Source organism: Myxocyprinus asiaticus, chromosome 35 (assembly GCF_019703515.2).
Source record: "Myxocyprinus asiaticus isolate MX2 ecotype Aquarium Trade chromosome 35, UBuf_Myxa_2, whole genome shotgun sequence".
NCBI classification, from domain to species: Eukaryota; Metazoa; Chordata; class Actinopteri; order Cypriniformes; family Catostomidae; genus Myxocyprinus; species Myxocyprinus asiaticus.
The window spans coordinates 151360-167500 of NC_059378.1; the positions used below are offsets into that span (position 1 = coordinate 151360).

General features: G+C 41.5%; 1 protein-coding gene across 2 annotated transcripts in view; it reads right to left on the reverse strand.

The window, feature by feature from the left end:
- Positions 1-13899, reverse strand: part of LOC127425867 (sodium-coupled neutral amino acid transporter 3-like) — a 71796-nt gene extending 57897 nt beyond the window's left edge. For both annotated transcript variants that reach the window (XM_051672156.1, XM_051672155.1), the window contains exon 1: positions 13723-13899. The gene's annotated coding sequence lies outside the window, so the exon portion shown is untranslated. The remainder of the gene's footprint in view (positions 1-13722) is intronic.
- Between the last annotated feature and the right edge of the window lie 2242 nt (positions 13900-16141).

Sequence of the window (16141 nt, forward strand, 5' to 3'; positions counted from 1 at the left end):
ATTCCAAATGCATGTAATTTACTGTTGATATGCAGGATAAAACTGGTCTAGACAGACAAATGTACCCATAATATAAGTGGGTTATAACGCCATGAGCGGACCCCATCCCACACACACGGCGAGGGCTGCAGGGTGTCCCAAATGAAACTGGCTGTCAAACTGAATGTGTCATCATGTCAAATTGCATCACAAGTGAAAAACATCAAACATACTGGCAGTGTTTCTGAAGTGTCATTTGTCACCATTTTCTCTTCTGCTCATCACAGTCTACTCCTCTTCATCTTTACTCCCTCATTTTCTCAAGTAGGGTATAGCTGCAGGCCAGAGACCTCCAAATGGGGACATGTGACTCTCCAAAAGAGGGCGGAGTTACTCAGAAAAGGGGCAGGGTTACTCCAAAAGGGGGCATCACTTCCACTCACGGTTAAGGTTAGGGAAAAGGTTAGGTTAGGGGCTCCCTATATCTTTAATGGTGATTTGGAGCTCACGGCCCTTTTTGGAGCTATGCCTGCAGCTATACCCTTCTCCATTTTCCCTCCATCCAGAGAGGATTTAAGGACTCTGTAATGCTCAGTGATTAATGAGATCTGTGTGGTGAAGATTCATTACAGGTCAACCTCTTCATCTCTCTCTTACATGTGTAAAATAAATAATACGGGCACCATTGTAAATGGGTGCATGATGCAGGTGAGATGGTGAGGTCACAGTCTCTGCTCTTGTAGTGAGGGGAATTCGTCACATGGATGTACGTCACATGATTCCAGTGAAATCATAGCCTCGCTGCAGGGAGATTGGACAGATCTCATTCATTCCAGTCAAGTACTCTCTCGTTCATCTCAAAAAGAAGCTTCAGGCTCAGTATAAATCGGAGAAGAGGGTTTTTATTCATCACAGTAGAATCGTGGCAACACCACAGTCATTAGGCAGACAAGAATGTTTGTTCAATGATCATATATGATGAGCTCGAGCATGACCTGGTTTTCTCTCTTTTTTCCTCCTCTTTCCTCCTTCGCTTCCTTTTTCCACTCCCAACACTTTCTGTGTCTCTTTCCCCGGAGGCAGCGTGAAGAGTGACTCATTGCAAATGTGATTTATTTATAGGCCTGTGCTTCACATCCTGTCAGTCCTGCTCAGGTTCCCACACTGAGATCACTACAGGTAGTGGAGTTAATATATCACACTACCTTGCACAGGTAAACACACACACACACACACACACACACACACACACACACACTTACAAACACATAAGGGTTAGCTCACACATGTATATTCAAACATGTAGAAAAGGTACAAAACACAGAGGAAACATGAACTCATGGTGATGGTCAGTAAACTAGAGCTTCTGCATCAGTGATGTCATACATGTGTCATGACGGTATTATTTTCTCAATATCACAACACTAAAGCACTTCTGTCAACGAAAAGCCATGAAACTGAAAGAACATTTCCAAAGAACCCTGGACTAAAAACAGATCAAACCAATAAAACTAGACTTAGGACTGGAGTTTGCCCATGCAAAACTCACTGCCATGATGCTTCTGTGCTTTGAGAGGCTGCCAGGGCATCGTTGAGCAGTGGATAAGTAGTTCTGAGTGTTTTTTTTTTTTTTGCAAGTTGCTATGTAGTTGATGTGTTCTGGATGGTTGCTAGGTGGTTATGTACTGGCCCAAGACAAAATAGCCCACCCTTGAGTCTCTAGGCTGCCTTTACACTGCAGGGCTTAATGCAGAGATCAGATGTTTTGACTTGTTTACATTCACTGAAGACATGACTCATATTTGATATCTGTGTTTACATTAAACTCCCACCCAAACTCGAATGATTCCATTGCTGATTACTTTCAATTATGAGTGCCACGGTTCACCTTCGGGTTTTGAATGGCCTTGTGCTATTTCATATTTTTAAAAGTAGGCAAAATTGCATGCGATTGCAATAAATTTGTCAAAAAAGGAGAAAGCGACTTTTCACTGCTGCCATGGTAAGCAGGCTTTAATGATCTCAACATCGGTTAGATGAGAAGTGTGGCTATAAGCCCTATTTGGACAAGATTTTCCTGGACATACTTCCGTAAAGTAATTACAACTGCGGGATAAGCGACGTCAGTAAAAATTGCAGAGACGGGTGTGTCTACACCATTTACACACTGTTGCAAGCGTAACTGACCTATTAGAAAATGTAAACTGAGCTGATGAATTATTCAGGAAATATTAAACATGAGCATATACTGTATCTGTGATTAATCTAAGAAGTTTATTGGAATATCTGGCTAAATATAAGAGAACTGGTGACATTATCAAGCCTGTAATCTTATATTACTCTTGAATTAAAAATATAGACAATCCCTCGACAAAAATATAGACAAAAAATAGACATTTTATGTTCCGAAACACAGGGCTCAACACCATTTCCCGCACTCACTCTTCTCAGATCATACAACCCCATTTCTGAAAATGTTGGGACAGTATGAAAAATGCTAATAAAAAGAAAAAGGAGTGATTTGTAAATTATATTCACCCTTTGCTATACTGAAAGCACTACAAATGACAGTAAGTTCAATTAGGAAACTCTTCATGGCGCGGCTGACAGGTTGAACAGGTGTACCTCTTCCTATGCACCCAATTGGAAGCTTTTCCCTTGTGTCAAAATATATAAAGCTGCTACTTACCTCACGCAATGCACCAAAAAATGGCTACAGCAGCACAGTATGTGTAGCGTTATCCCTCAACCTCCCCAGCAACACCTGTCTATATCTGCTTTATGGGGGGATTTATCTTGATGTTGGTACAGCAGCAGCAGCAGCAGCATGTCTCTTCTGTCTCAGAGTCCGCCAAGACTAAGTTTACTTCACTGTCATTATAATCAATAAAAATCTTTAATCTATCAACTGAACAACACATTATATTATGTTTTTCCTTGTGAATTTCATTGTTTTTGAAAATGTACACTAATTTCAAATCAGATGATTGCAATATGCTCCAAATTTAAGGGGAATTTAAGACTAATAACAATTTGATGAGTTAAAATATCAAGGCGATGCGAAACAGGAGATGTTAAACAGGTGAGGCAATCGTGTCATAGTGTATAAGGAGCCTCCAAAAACAGCCTAGTCCTTCAAGAGCAAGAATCATTTGAGACTTGTCAATTTGCCAACAGAAGCTTCAGCAAAAAATTACTGACATGGCTGCATTTCCTAAAAGTATCTCAAGTTTATGTGGATCGTAGAGACCATTGGCGCAAATGGTTTGTACTATCTACTTACGCTTACAATGCTTTTGGGAAAAGCAGCCATCAGATCTATTCTCACGAGATTAAAATTACTGAAAAGTTTTGGTATTTCTTACATTACCCCACGTCCCCCTATAAAACTAATACCATCCGAATAGGGCTTAAGACTTAAAGTCGAAGTGGTGGGACCCAGGGCTGCCCCCTGATAGTCGACCAAACGTTTGTTGATGAGAAGAGTCTTGGTCGCCCAAGTTTTGATTGGTTGGTTGGTTGCAGAATTCAGGATCATTACCACTTTTGCCGGTGTTACTGCGGCTCGCTTCGTGCGTGCGCTTGTAAAATGTATATTTTAAAGGCTCATTATTACGGTTTAGTATTTCTCTGTAATGTAGATCTGTGTTAGCAATGTTACTTATAACATTCTTTTTCAGCCCTGGAACTCAAACCATTTTCTGATGCCCCCCAAAATATATATATTTAAGTAATTATATTTACATATACATGCGACTAGTCGACTAATGGCTTAAACTAACGCCTACTAGTCGACTAGGAAAATCTTTGGTCGGGGGCAGCCCTAGTGGGACCAAGTCCACACGTTTGACGACAGTGTCATGGTCCTGTTCTGTCTGCCCTTCGGTCCCAGTCTGTTTTCTGTTTGTGTTTGTTTGTCATGTGTATGTGTAATTGGCTGTGTCTGTCTTAGCCACATGCTTCCCTGACCCCGCCTCCTCGTTACCCTCATCACTCTCCCTTGTTTAATCCTTGTCATGTTTGTTGCCTTCACCTGTTCTTCATGTGCTTTGCCTCTATATATTGTGCCCTCTTCCCTCTTGTATTTGTCAGATCGTTTTGTGAGTTTTGTTAGTAGTCTGTTCCTGTTCCTGTGCCCTGTTCCTGTGCCCGGTCGGTCCTAGTTATTATCTTTACTCTTATTTATGTTTTGATTTGTTTTTTCTCCCCTGTGAGAGTTTTGTGTTACCTAGACATTGTCTTTATTCTAGTTTATGTTTAGTTCGTTTTCTCTTCCTTGTGATAGTTTTGTGTTGCCTGTTTTGTTTTCAGTGGTTTAATAACAATTTTTAACTCATTCCTGCATTTGAGTATTCATTCCTGACACATTCCGTGACATAACGATCTGACCAACGTGGACCCAGCAGGAATGAGTTTTGTTTTTGTTCACTTCCCACATGATGCAGAGCCAAGCAGGCCAGGAAACTCTTAAGACTCCGGCAGGAGACAAGTTGATGAGGGGGTATGCATTGGAGTTTTTGGTGCTGTCCTCGAGTCTGTGTCACGTGAAGTTTGTACCCTGGTCGGTCTGTATTACATTAGGGATCCCAAAAATAAACTGGGACAGCGCTTTGACGACTGTCTTTTGTTGTGATGGAACAGAGTGGATAAGCTGCTTGATATCTAGTGGTTTGATCCATCATTGTTAGCAAAAACTTATGACCTGACTTGGATCTGGGCAATGGCCCCACGCTATCAACAATTAAATGTTCGAATGGTTTGCTGGCCACAGAGATTTGACGCAGGGGAGCCGGCCTCAGTGCCTGATTAGGCTTCCCCATTAACTGGCATGTTGGGCATGTCTTAACATACATAGCCACATCCGGTCTCAAAAGTGTCCAATAAAAGTTTCGCCTTACGGGGTCGTAAGTCTTGTTAACCCCCATATGATCTGCAATGTCGTCATGGGCCATTTTCAAAATGATTTGTCTAAGTGCAGCAGGCACAACTTCTTTAACTATGGGATCTCCAACAAAACATTCCTGATGGGGTAGCCATGTGCCACACTAGCCGCATCTGGTGATCCAACAACTTTGTCAAAAAATTGTTCTAATGTACTGTCCTTTCTCTGTTCATTTATTAACTCCTTACAGACACAAGAACTTTGTCTAAAGAGAAATCAAGTCTTGCGTTCCCAGAATCAACCGACAGGTCTTCACCTGAGGCACGACTGGAGGCACGGGTTACAGCGCACGAGGTAAATACCTCTGGTAGCTCTTGGGCACACTTGTCAGGCTCTGCTGACACAATAGGCACCACAGAAACCACTATAGGTGACGCATCACGCCACACACAGCCCCCCACGGGATTATTTCCAAGGATGACCGACACCCCATCTACTGGGAGTGTAGGTCGCACACCCAGCACCACCTTCCCATGCACCATATCTGAATATAGGATCACTTTATGTAATGGCACTGGTATAGTGTTCAAACCGATTTCATGAGTCAACAAAACATTAAAGTATTGGATGCAAGAGAGAATAGCAACACCGATCCCAAAATAAAACATTCAGAGGAACCCGTGTCTCTCAAGATTTTTACTGGCACCCTTTCACTCCCTTCTACCAATAACACAAAACCCTCAGAAATAAATGGCGAGAACGCAGCTTTGACTGTAGTTGGTAGTAAAAGGATGCCAGACTCTGGTCCCACGTACACCGGAGCGGACGCGGCCAAAACTGTGACTTTAACCGACTGGACACGCAGCTTTCCTTTTGCTTTTAACAAGGGGTACTCAGTTTTCCAGTGGCTCTTGCCTAGACAATAATTGCATATCCAATTTGTAACTTCCCCGGCATACTGATCTGCATAAATGACAGGTTTAGAGAAACGAGGGGACAAATTTTCACGCATTTTGCGTTCCCCTCCGTATGATCCCTCATAGTACACCTTATGCGTCAAAACGTATACATCGGCTAATGCAGCGTCCTCAGCAGCGGTTTTGATAGCACGTTCACTCAAAAAGTAGCAACGGACTCTAGCAGAGTATTTTTAAATTGTTCCTGTAGCATAAGCTCCATTAATTCATCCACAGTTTTCACTTGCAAAGATGCACGCCACTGTTCGAATTGGACTCGGAGATCACGTGCAAATTCCACGTAAGTTTGATCTGTATGTTTGCTCAAGCAAACCGGAAGGCTTCTGGAACCAGTTCATGTGCATTTAAAACCGCCGCCTTTACCTTGCCATAGTCGTTACTGTCCTCCTCACTGAGTGCTGAATACGCTCTTTGTGCTTTGCCTGTCATTACACATTGGATCAGCAGTGTACGATCTTTGTCGGGCCAATTTTGGGCATCCGCAACGCATTCGAACAGTATGAAAAAATTTTCCACATCCTTTTCATTAAATTGAGGCACTAAATGAAGATTTTTGGTTACATCGAAACGAGATTACTCCACTGACACATTTACATCTTCACTTTTGCTCAAAGATTCTGCTGTCAATTTCCCCTCTGCAACAAGCTGTGCCTTCTTAGTTCAATTTCTCTCCTAGCTGCCTCTAAAACCACCTGCTGTTACAACTGATCTTTCTCCAATTCTATATCGAATCTGTATTTTTCAAGGCCCTTTTGCTCCGTTGGCCGGCGGAGACCACGCAATATTGAGTGAAGCCCGACTGAATCACACAAGTTTCTGGCAATCTTATCTTTGGAGCACACTGATGTGCGCTGCAATGGTTCGCATGAAACTATGCTTCATTCACTCAGCACAGATGTGCCTGTAATTTAAGAGGGTACAACTGCAAAATATGAAAGCAAGTGTGATTTGCACTGAAATTCTGTTGGAGCTTTTCTCAGAACTTTATTTGAATAAACTGGTGTTCTTGTGATTTGAAGTGGATATATGAAGTCAGTTCCCCTCAAGTTCACACTGGTGTCCCAGGTGAAGTTTGTTCCATTATTAAAATCTAAAGTAATTCTATTCATCTCACAAAAAAAATCCCTGGCTTTATTTTCATATAAGAATGGATCCTTTTTTTCAGAGGCTGTAACCATATTTGTTGCACTTAGCAAACACTCTCTCCACAGCTGCCACTTCTGGTATCTCTGTGAGGAAGTTATTGTGGAGGAACATCTCGAGCGTGGAGGAGAACACTGAGGCAGTGTTGGGTCGGTCAGGTGCTAGGCACATGAGAGAATCCTCCACATATTGGCATGCCAGCTGCAACAATAGAAGAGCACAGCAGCGGCTCAGTTCAGGTCGGCCCATCGAACGCCATTCTGTGCCAGTGTCTTGTGTGCCCCAAACAAAGAGTCTTCCTCTCCTGTCCTCCCTGGTGGTTACTATGATCACATGGCAAATCTATATCCTGCCACAGCTCTAATGGACTCAAGTGACCAATCGGAAGTCAAAGCTCGACCAATGACATCAGCAGACAGCCAATGAAAGTCAAGGTCTGGAGACAAAAGACACTATAGACATTCCTTTCCTCTTGAACAATAACACTATTGGTCGAGTATAAAGAGACAATGTTTCATTAGCAAGAATTAACAGTGGTATAATTGCAGTCACATTCAGTTAAATTATTTAACAAAGTGAATTAAAGCAAGAAGAGTGAAATGACCTGCTCCCAAAAAAGCTGGTCTGATTGAATTCTGATGTGGGATCACAACGCTGCTCTATTGACACCTTATGAAGAGGATTTTATCTTGTACAAAATGAAATTTGAACATATGACTCAACATTTGACTCATACATGCACTTTATATCTGTCATGAGACTGTATTAGAGCCACACTGAAATCAGCGTCTGCAGGCAAATCAATCAGGACATCTTAAAATACTTAGTAATTAACAGTTCTTCACATAGAGGTTCTCTGGATTAAATGGAGGTTTTGTGTATGTTTTCAGCTCAATCGACTGCACTGAGATCTGTCACATCAACACTTAAAATCTGTTTGAGATGTGATTCAATGAGAACAGACCAGCTGTGATTAATATCTTCCTCGTTCACTTTAACTCTATTGTTGTATTCTATCCTGTAGCTAATTACAGGAGCAGCACACATGAATTAATTTGAACTAGCATCCAGAGTATTAATCATAGTTTTTATGTAACCTGTGAATCTAGAGCTGTGTGTGTGTGTGTGTGTGTGTGTGTGTGTGTGTGTGTGTGTGTGAGTGTGTGAGTGTGTGAGTGTGTGAGTGTGTGTGTGTGTGTGTGTGTGTGTGTGTGTGTCAGTTAGGGATTTTATGGATGTTACAACACTCCAAAAAAAAAAAAAAAGAAGAAGAAAAGCACTTTCAAAATAATATAATTTACATCAAACACCAAATACAACTTCAAAAGGACACAGAAGAGCACAATCACCTTGATCTGTGAAATTGCGCCTCTTTACCACATTCAAACTCTCATTGCAGACTGAAATAAATTTTGCTTTCCATGAGATTTAAACTGGTACAAATAACTGATGTAAGTTCGGTATAATAGAGACTGCATGCAGCATGTACACAGATATCACAAACAGCCCGCAAAAGAAAACATGGTTCGAATCTGACCAGCAGTCCCAGTACATCACTGTCTAATATCCACACATCAGTGTGTGACTCCAGGTCATTCAAAATTAAATTCTGCATCACAGCTATCACACAGTGCCTCAGGATAACAATAAATAACCTGTCATCTTGACCTGTGAAATATGTCTCTCGACAGCTCCGACAGAAGAATCTTCAAAAGAAAAGTCTGAGACATCTAAGAAGAGGTGTGAAGGAAATCAATCCTTTTGAAGTGGAGATGTGATTATTATGCTCTCTGTGACTGGATTAAACAACACATAAAGGAAGAGAAAGAGAGAGCTCATGCTTCCACTCTTCATCCTCTAATCACTGGTTTGAGCACATCACCCTCTGTGACTTCATCAAACCGTGTTCTTTACACTGAACACATGAAACTTTTCTGATGCAACTGTGCTTCACCTGGAGATGTCAGACGGGTCTCATCTGCTACACAGTTGCTTCAGACTGATGCTAAAGAAAAACACAGGTGCACGAGTATCTTCTCCTGTCAGTCATCCATCTAACTAAACCCTCAGTTCACCATAACCCTTATATAATCCTAACCTAACCTCTAAACACTGGTGATACTGAAGCCGTTACATAGTGCCTGAAAAAACCCTGCTGGTCCTGATGTTTTAGCCTGTTTACTAGCCATGAAATCATGTAATAGGAGTTTTCTCAGTCAGAGCCGTTTTAAACCATTATCTGTAAGATTTTCTACACTAAGTAATTTTAGGTTTAGGGTTAGGTTACAGCAGTACACTGTTTTGAACTTTTGTATCATTTTGCAAACAAAACAAATACAATTAATTTAAAATTCACTAGAATGTGTCACAGTGGCAGTTCTAGCTTGTATGGCACCCTGGGCGAACCCCCCCCCCAGCAACCCTCCACCCCCCGCCAACAAAATGTGTTGGGGGGGGGGGTCCATGCCGCCCTCGGCAAGATACCACCCCGGGCGGCTGCCCATGTCGCCAATGTCTAAATCCATCAATGATGTGTCAGAATACAGATTAAATGTAGCAGCTGATTCACAGTTCTGTTCATGAATATCTTGACTGTCTCTAGCGAAATAGAAAGCATATTTGTGCATCACAGTGGGCACATGCATCATTTGGGGCATCAAAGGTGCGTTGCAAACACACACACACAAACACACACACACTCACACACATACACACATGCTCACACACACACACTCACACTCAAACACACACACACACACACACACACAATCACACACACACACACTACACACACACACACACACACACACACACACACACACACTCACACAAACACACACAAACAAACACACACTCACTCACTCACAAACAAACACACACACACACACTACACACACTCTCACACACATAGACACACACACACTCACTCACACACACACTCACACAAACACACACACACACACACACTACACACACACACACACACACACACACACACACACACACACACACACACACACACACACTCACACAAACACACACAAACAAACACACACACACTCACTCACACAAACAAACACACACACACTCACTCACACAAACAAACACACACACACAGTCACACACACTACACACACTCTCACACACATAGACACACACACACTCACTCACACACACACTCACACAAACACACACTGTACAATCAGCACTGGTGCCCCCCAGGGATGTGTGCTCTCCCCGCTACTCTTCTCCCTCTACACCAGTGACTGCATCGCCAAGGACCCCTCTGTCAAGCTCCTGAAATTTTGCAGATGACACCACTGTCATCGGCCTCATCCGAGATGATGATGAGTCTGCATACAGAAGGGAGGTTGAACAGCTGGCTGTCTGGTGCAGTCAAAACAACCTTGAGCTGAACACGCTCAAAACGGTGGAGATGATTGTGGACTTTAGGAGGAACACCCCAACACTGTCCCCCCTCACCATTCTAAACAGCACTGTGGCAGCAGTGGAGTCATTCAGGATCCTGGGCACTACCATCTCACAGGACCTGAAGTGGGAGACACACATTGACTCTAGGGATGTCGCAATTACCCGATTTTACAATTAACCGCAATTAAAATGGTCACGGTTATTAAACCAAAGAATTTGGAAGCTATGGCTAAAAACCATTAAAAAAAACATGTTGTCTATTTAAAAAAAAAATGACTGAAAATTAGTCTTTCAGTGTGGGTCTAACTACTTACGCCGCTCGTGTGCCCTGCCCTCTGCCTGGCTGGTCTGTGAGGCTGTTACTATGGTAACGGAGTTCACGAAGTGATTGTCTAGGTAAGGCGGGGCGCGTGCAGAGCGTGAAGTTTCAGCGCACGTGAAACTCTCAAAATGAAAACATGGCGGAACAACATGATCTCCTGGACTTGTATCCCCCGAAGAAGCGAATTAAATCAGCTATTTGGGAGCATTTTGGCTATCTAAAAAGTGACACAGGAATTGTTGAAGACACATATCCAGTATGCAAAACATGCAGACGAAAAGTGTCAGCAAAAGCGGCGAACACATCTAATATGTTCCAGCAGCTGAGGGATCACCATCCAGAGATTCATGCCCAGATGAAGGTCATAATTTTACAAACACAGTAAATATTATATGTAGTGTACTACTTACCTTTTGGTAAAGTCAAACACTGAATTGAAACTGTGTAAATCCGAAGAGTTGTATATTTTAAGTTTAAAAGAGGAGGGGTTCAGCTTTATACTGTGAATAGTTTTCCTACTTGAATAAGATTTCAGTGAGCATAAAAGAAATTCAGATTGGTAAATTCAGTTGATTGGACATGTTTTGGAAAGGCACACACCTGTCTATATAAGGTCCCACAGTTAACAGTGCATGTCAGAGCACAAACCAAGCCATGAAGTCCAAGGAATTGTCTGTAGACCTCCGAGACAGGATTGTATCGAGGCACAGATCTGGGGAAGGGTACAGAAACATTTCTGCAGCATTGAAGGTCCCAATGAGCACAGTGGCCTCCATCATCCGTAAATGGAAGAAGTCTGGAACCACCAGGACTCTTCCTAGAGCTGGCCGCCCGGCCTTAGTCAGGGAGGTGACCAAGAACCCGATGGTCACTCTGACAGAGCTCCAGCATTTCTCTGTGGAGAGAGGAGAACCTTCCAGAAGAACAACCATCTCTGCAGCACTCCACCAATCAGGCCTGTATGGTAGAGTGGCCAGACGGAAGCCACTCCTCAGTAAAAGGCACATGACAGCCCGCCTGGAGTTTGCCAAAAGGCACCTGAAGGACTCTCAGACCATGAGAAACAAAGATTGAACTCTTTGGCCTGAATGGCAAGCATTATGTCTGGAGGAAACCAGGCACCGCTCATCACCTGGCCAATACCATCCCTACAGTGAAGCATGGTGGTGGCAGCATCAAGCTGTGGGGATGTTTTTCAGCGGCAGGAACTGGGAGACTAGTCAGGATCGAGGGAAAGATGAATGCAGCAATGTACAGAGACATCCTTGATGAAAACCTGCTCCAGAGCGCTCTGGACCTCAGACTGGGGCGAAGGTTCATCTTCCAACAGGACAACGACCCTAAGCACACAGCCAAGATAACAAAGGAGTGGCTCCGGGACAACTCTGTGAATGTCCTTGAGTGGCCCAGCCAGAGCCCAGACTTGAACCCGATTGAACATCTCTGGAGAGATCTGAAAATGGCTGTGCACCGACGCTCCCCATCCAACCTGATGGAGCTTGAGAGGTCCTGCAAAGAAGAATGGGAGAAACTGCCCAAAAATAGGTGTGCCAAGCTTGTAGCATCATACTCAAAAAGACTTGAGGCTATAATTGGTGCCAAAGGTGCTTCAACAAAGTATTGAGCAAAGGCTGTGAATACTTATGTACATGTGATTTTTTTTTAATTTATTTTTTTAAATAAATTTGCAAAGATTTCAAACAAACTTCTTTCACGTTGTCATTATGGAGTATTGTTTGTAGAATTGAGGAAAATAATGAATTGAATCCATTTTGGAATAAGGCTGTAACATAACAAAATGTGGAAAAAGTGAAGCGCTGTGAATAATTTCCAGATGCACTGTAAATATGTTAACTGCATGTCCTAACGAATGCTGCAATACAAATAAAGTTGTGATATGTTTGTGGAGGTTTTTATTGTTGCATAATAGGTAAATTTGCAGATAATCAAAAAAATCGTGAAATCGTGATTTTTTTTTTATTAGACAATAATCATACCATCAGAAATTCACATCGTGACATCCCTAATTAACTCCATTATGAAAAAGGCTCAGCAGAGGTCATACTTCCTTTGCCAGCTGAGGAAGTTCAACCTGCCACAGGAGCTGCGGACACAGTTCTACTTGGCCATCTTTGAGTCTGTCCTGTGTACATCTATAACTGTCTGGTTTGGTTTAGCCACCAAATCAGACAGAAGGAAACTACAACGGACAGTAAGGACTGCTGAGAGGATTATTGGTGCCCCCCCATCCACCCTCCAAGACCTGCACGTCTCCAGAGTGAGGAAACGTGCAGGTAGAATCACTCTGGACCCCACACACCCTGCCCACTCCCTCTTTGAACTGTTGCCCTATGGCCGGTGCTACAGAGCACCGAGCGCCAGGACATCCAGGCACAAGAACAGTTTTTACCCTCAGGCCATTTTCCACATGAACAATTAAACTGTCCCATTGAGCAATAATTATGAGCAATACACAGTCTATTTATATTTATCCAACACATCCAACCTCTTCTGCCATTACATTCCCTTGCATCTGTATATAACAGATTTATATTTGTACATACGTATATATATATATATATATATATATATATATGTAGTCTTATTGTGTATTTCTATATATACTTTATTTTCTATCCACTTTTTATTTTTATTCTATTTTTGTATTTTTATTATTATCTCTTGTTGTCTTGTTGTTGTATTGTTTGTACACTGGAAGCTTCTGTCATCAAGACAAATTCCTTGTATGTGTAAGAATATTTGTTAATAAAGCTGATTCTGATTAAACAAACTGCTTCAATAGTTTTACAGCTGTTCTTTGAGGAATAAGTGTTAAAAGATCATGACAAGAATTTATCTCACAGCTGGCTGACTACAAATCTAATAATAATAATAATAATAATAATAATAATAATAATAATAAAAACGATATACGTCGTTTCTAATAGACATGACGTGAACAATCTCGCAGTATTAAAAGGACTTACCGGTCAGATTTTCGGTGTAACGGTGAAATGTCCTTCAAATGATGCTCTCCTCGTATTTCTTGAAGCTTACGTCAAATAAAAACGCAAATAACAGCGCAAAACTTGAAGATGGGGGTGTGCGGACCGTCCTCTATGAATCCCTGCCGTTATTCTCATTGACTCGGAGCCCGTGATCGGTTCTGTCGGTTCTGACGGTTTTAAAGAGGGCTGTAACAACTCTTCAGTTTCCCCGCCTCCGATTGTCTAGACCGACCACCGACCAATCAAATGATTTCATGGAACATACGTCACAAACGGGACGCGACGCGACGCGCCCATCGTTTACAGTTGCGTCGCGTCGCGCCGCTCTCATTTCATTGGTCGACTGGAGCACTGGTGACGTCAGCATTGATGAAAAAGAGACACGTGTTTATCAATGTTTCAGTCCAGATATCACATATTAATACTTTAATCACACGACTTGATTAATTGCTTTTAAAAATCACCTCAAACTGCATCACATCTGTTTTATTCCTATATTAATATTTATGAGGATTTTAAGGTTCTGTGTAAATAGGCTGTACAGTGTTTGTATTGATGAATAGTGGAATGTCAATGTAAAAGCAACAATAAACAGCTGCCAGATTACAATATATATATATATATATAAAGAGGAAAAGGGTGCCACTTACGAAATAGTTTCATACCATTTTGCATGCTCTAATATCCGTTTTACCTTTATATATGTACAAATAATAATAATAATAATAATAATTTTCCGTATTGTTTGAAATTATTTATAAAGTGAAAAAAATGTCATACGTGCAGCTGGAACTAATGTGCATACATCAAAGTGCTATTTTTTGTGCAATTAAATGTGTGCCATTTAATTTCAATAATCCTTCTATGTCTGTCTGTATTTAATTCTTTATCTACTCTATATTAAATTCTATAATTATGTAATACTTAGCAGTTATTTTGTTACTCAATGCAGTTTGAACGCACATATGATCTTGATATTTTAATATCTGTAAGAATATTTTTGTGTATGTGCGTGCCACCATATTACCCCTTATAATGCTTTGATGATGTCTGTAAGTGTAATCTTTGCCTGTTTTTTCAATAACAAAAAAACTGTTTACTTTGAATTCAAATACAGGTCATTATGTATTTATTAAGGCCGTGTGGGACAGTGCATCATGACTCCATATATAACAGATACTAGAGACACCAGTCATATATACGGCATGTGGCCACATAGAAAGGATATACAATAACCCCAAATCCACAACAATTCACTGACTTCAAAGAGTAGTTTAATATTGAGTGTAGATGTCACACAGCGCTGGATCATATATCTCCACCAGTGTGTCCTGCTGAACGAGTCACAGGTGCATCAGTGCAGCTGTCTTCATATCCCAACAGCCTTTAGGGGAAAGTTAAAGGGGTCAGCAGGACAACATCACGGAACTATGGGATCTCATAAAACTCCAAAGGAATTTGATTCATTGATTAGGAGTGATCTTACACACCCTTACAACACAGCTCCTTCATCTTGACTCTCCACATAATGAAAGTCTCAGTTCTTGTCTAACTTGATGATACAACACCAGTATTATACAATTATTCTGAGTGTTATAGTTGTTATTGTTTGTTTATGCTTGTCAAAAGGAAAACGAGGAACAAGGGCTGTTGTACGCTGCTCATACGTGGATTCATGTTTGCAACAGGCGCAGGACGGTCCGCAGGGTGAGATAATGAATTAAAACACAAGTTAATTACAACCCACCCACAACAACTCGTTAGACATTTCTGTTAGTCGGCGACATGGCTCTTCGTATGTGACGTAACCTTTCTAAAGCTTGAGGTGGTAAAAATGGGCACGTACAGTAACATCATGGTTTGAGCTACTCAGCACCACTAATGAGGAGAACACATTCCAGCACAGATCATTAACTCCATTGAACATGTTGTGCTACCATCTCAAACTCAATCAAGGTCAGTTTGTTCGGCCCACCCTCATTCCTGATGTAGCAGGGCTTTTTTTCCATGATCAGTTCTCTATTGTTTCTTCAGACTTTGTTCTGGAAAGAGAAACATTTCTCGGAACACTCTTGATATAATACAGATTTTTAATCACATCCCTTTGAAATGATGGCATAATCTCCTGCCTTGAAACAATGAAATGAAACACAATGTGAGTTTTGCTGTGTGATTGTTATTTTAATCATACAGCATCACAAACATCAGGCTTATGTTCATTGGGAGCTCTGGCATTACGCCTTCAGTTTAGAAGAAGAAATAATGATGGCGTATTATATTGCAGATGTAAACATGCACTCACAAAGAAATCATGTGAATATAAGTGCTTATATATGATGCACTGCTGTTGTTTTTTTTGTGATCTGTTAGCAGATTAATGCTGAAATTACTGACCACA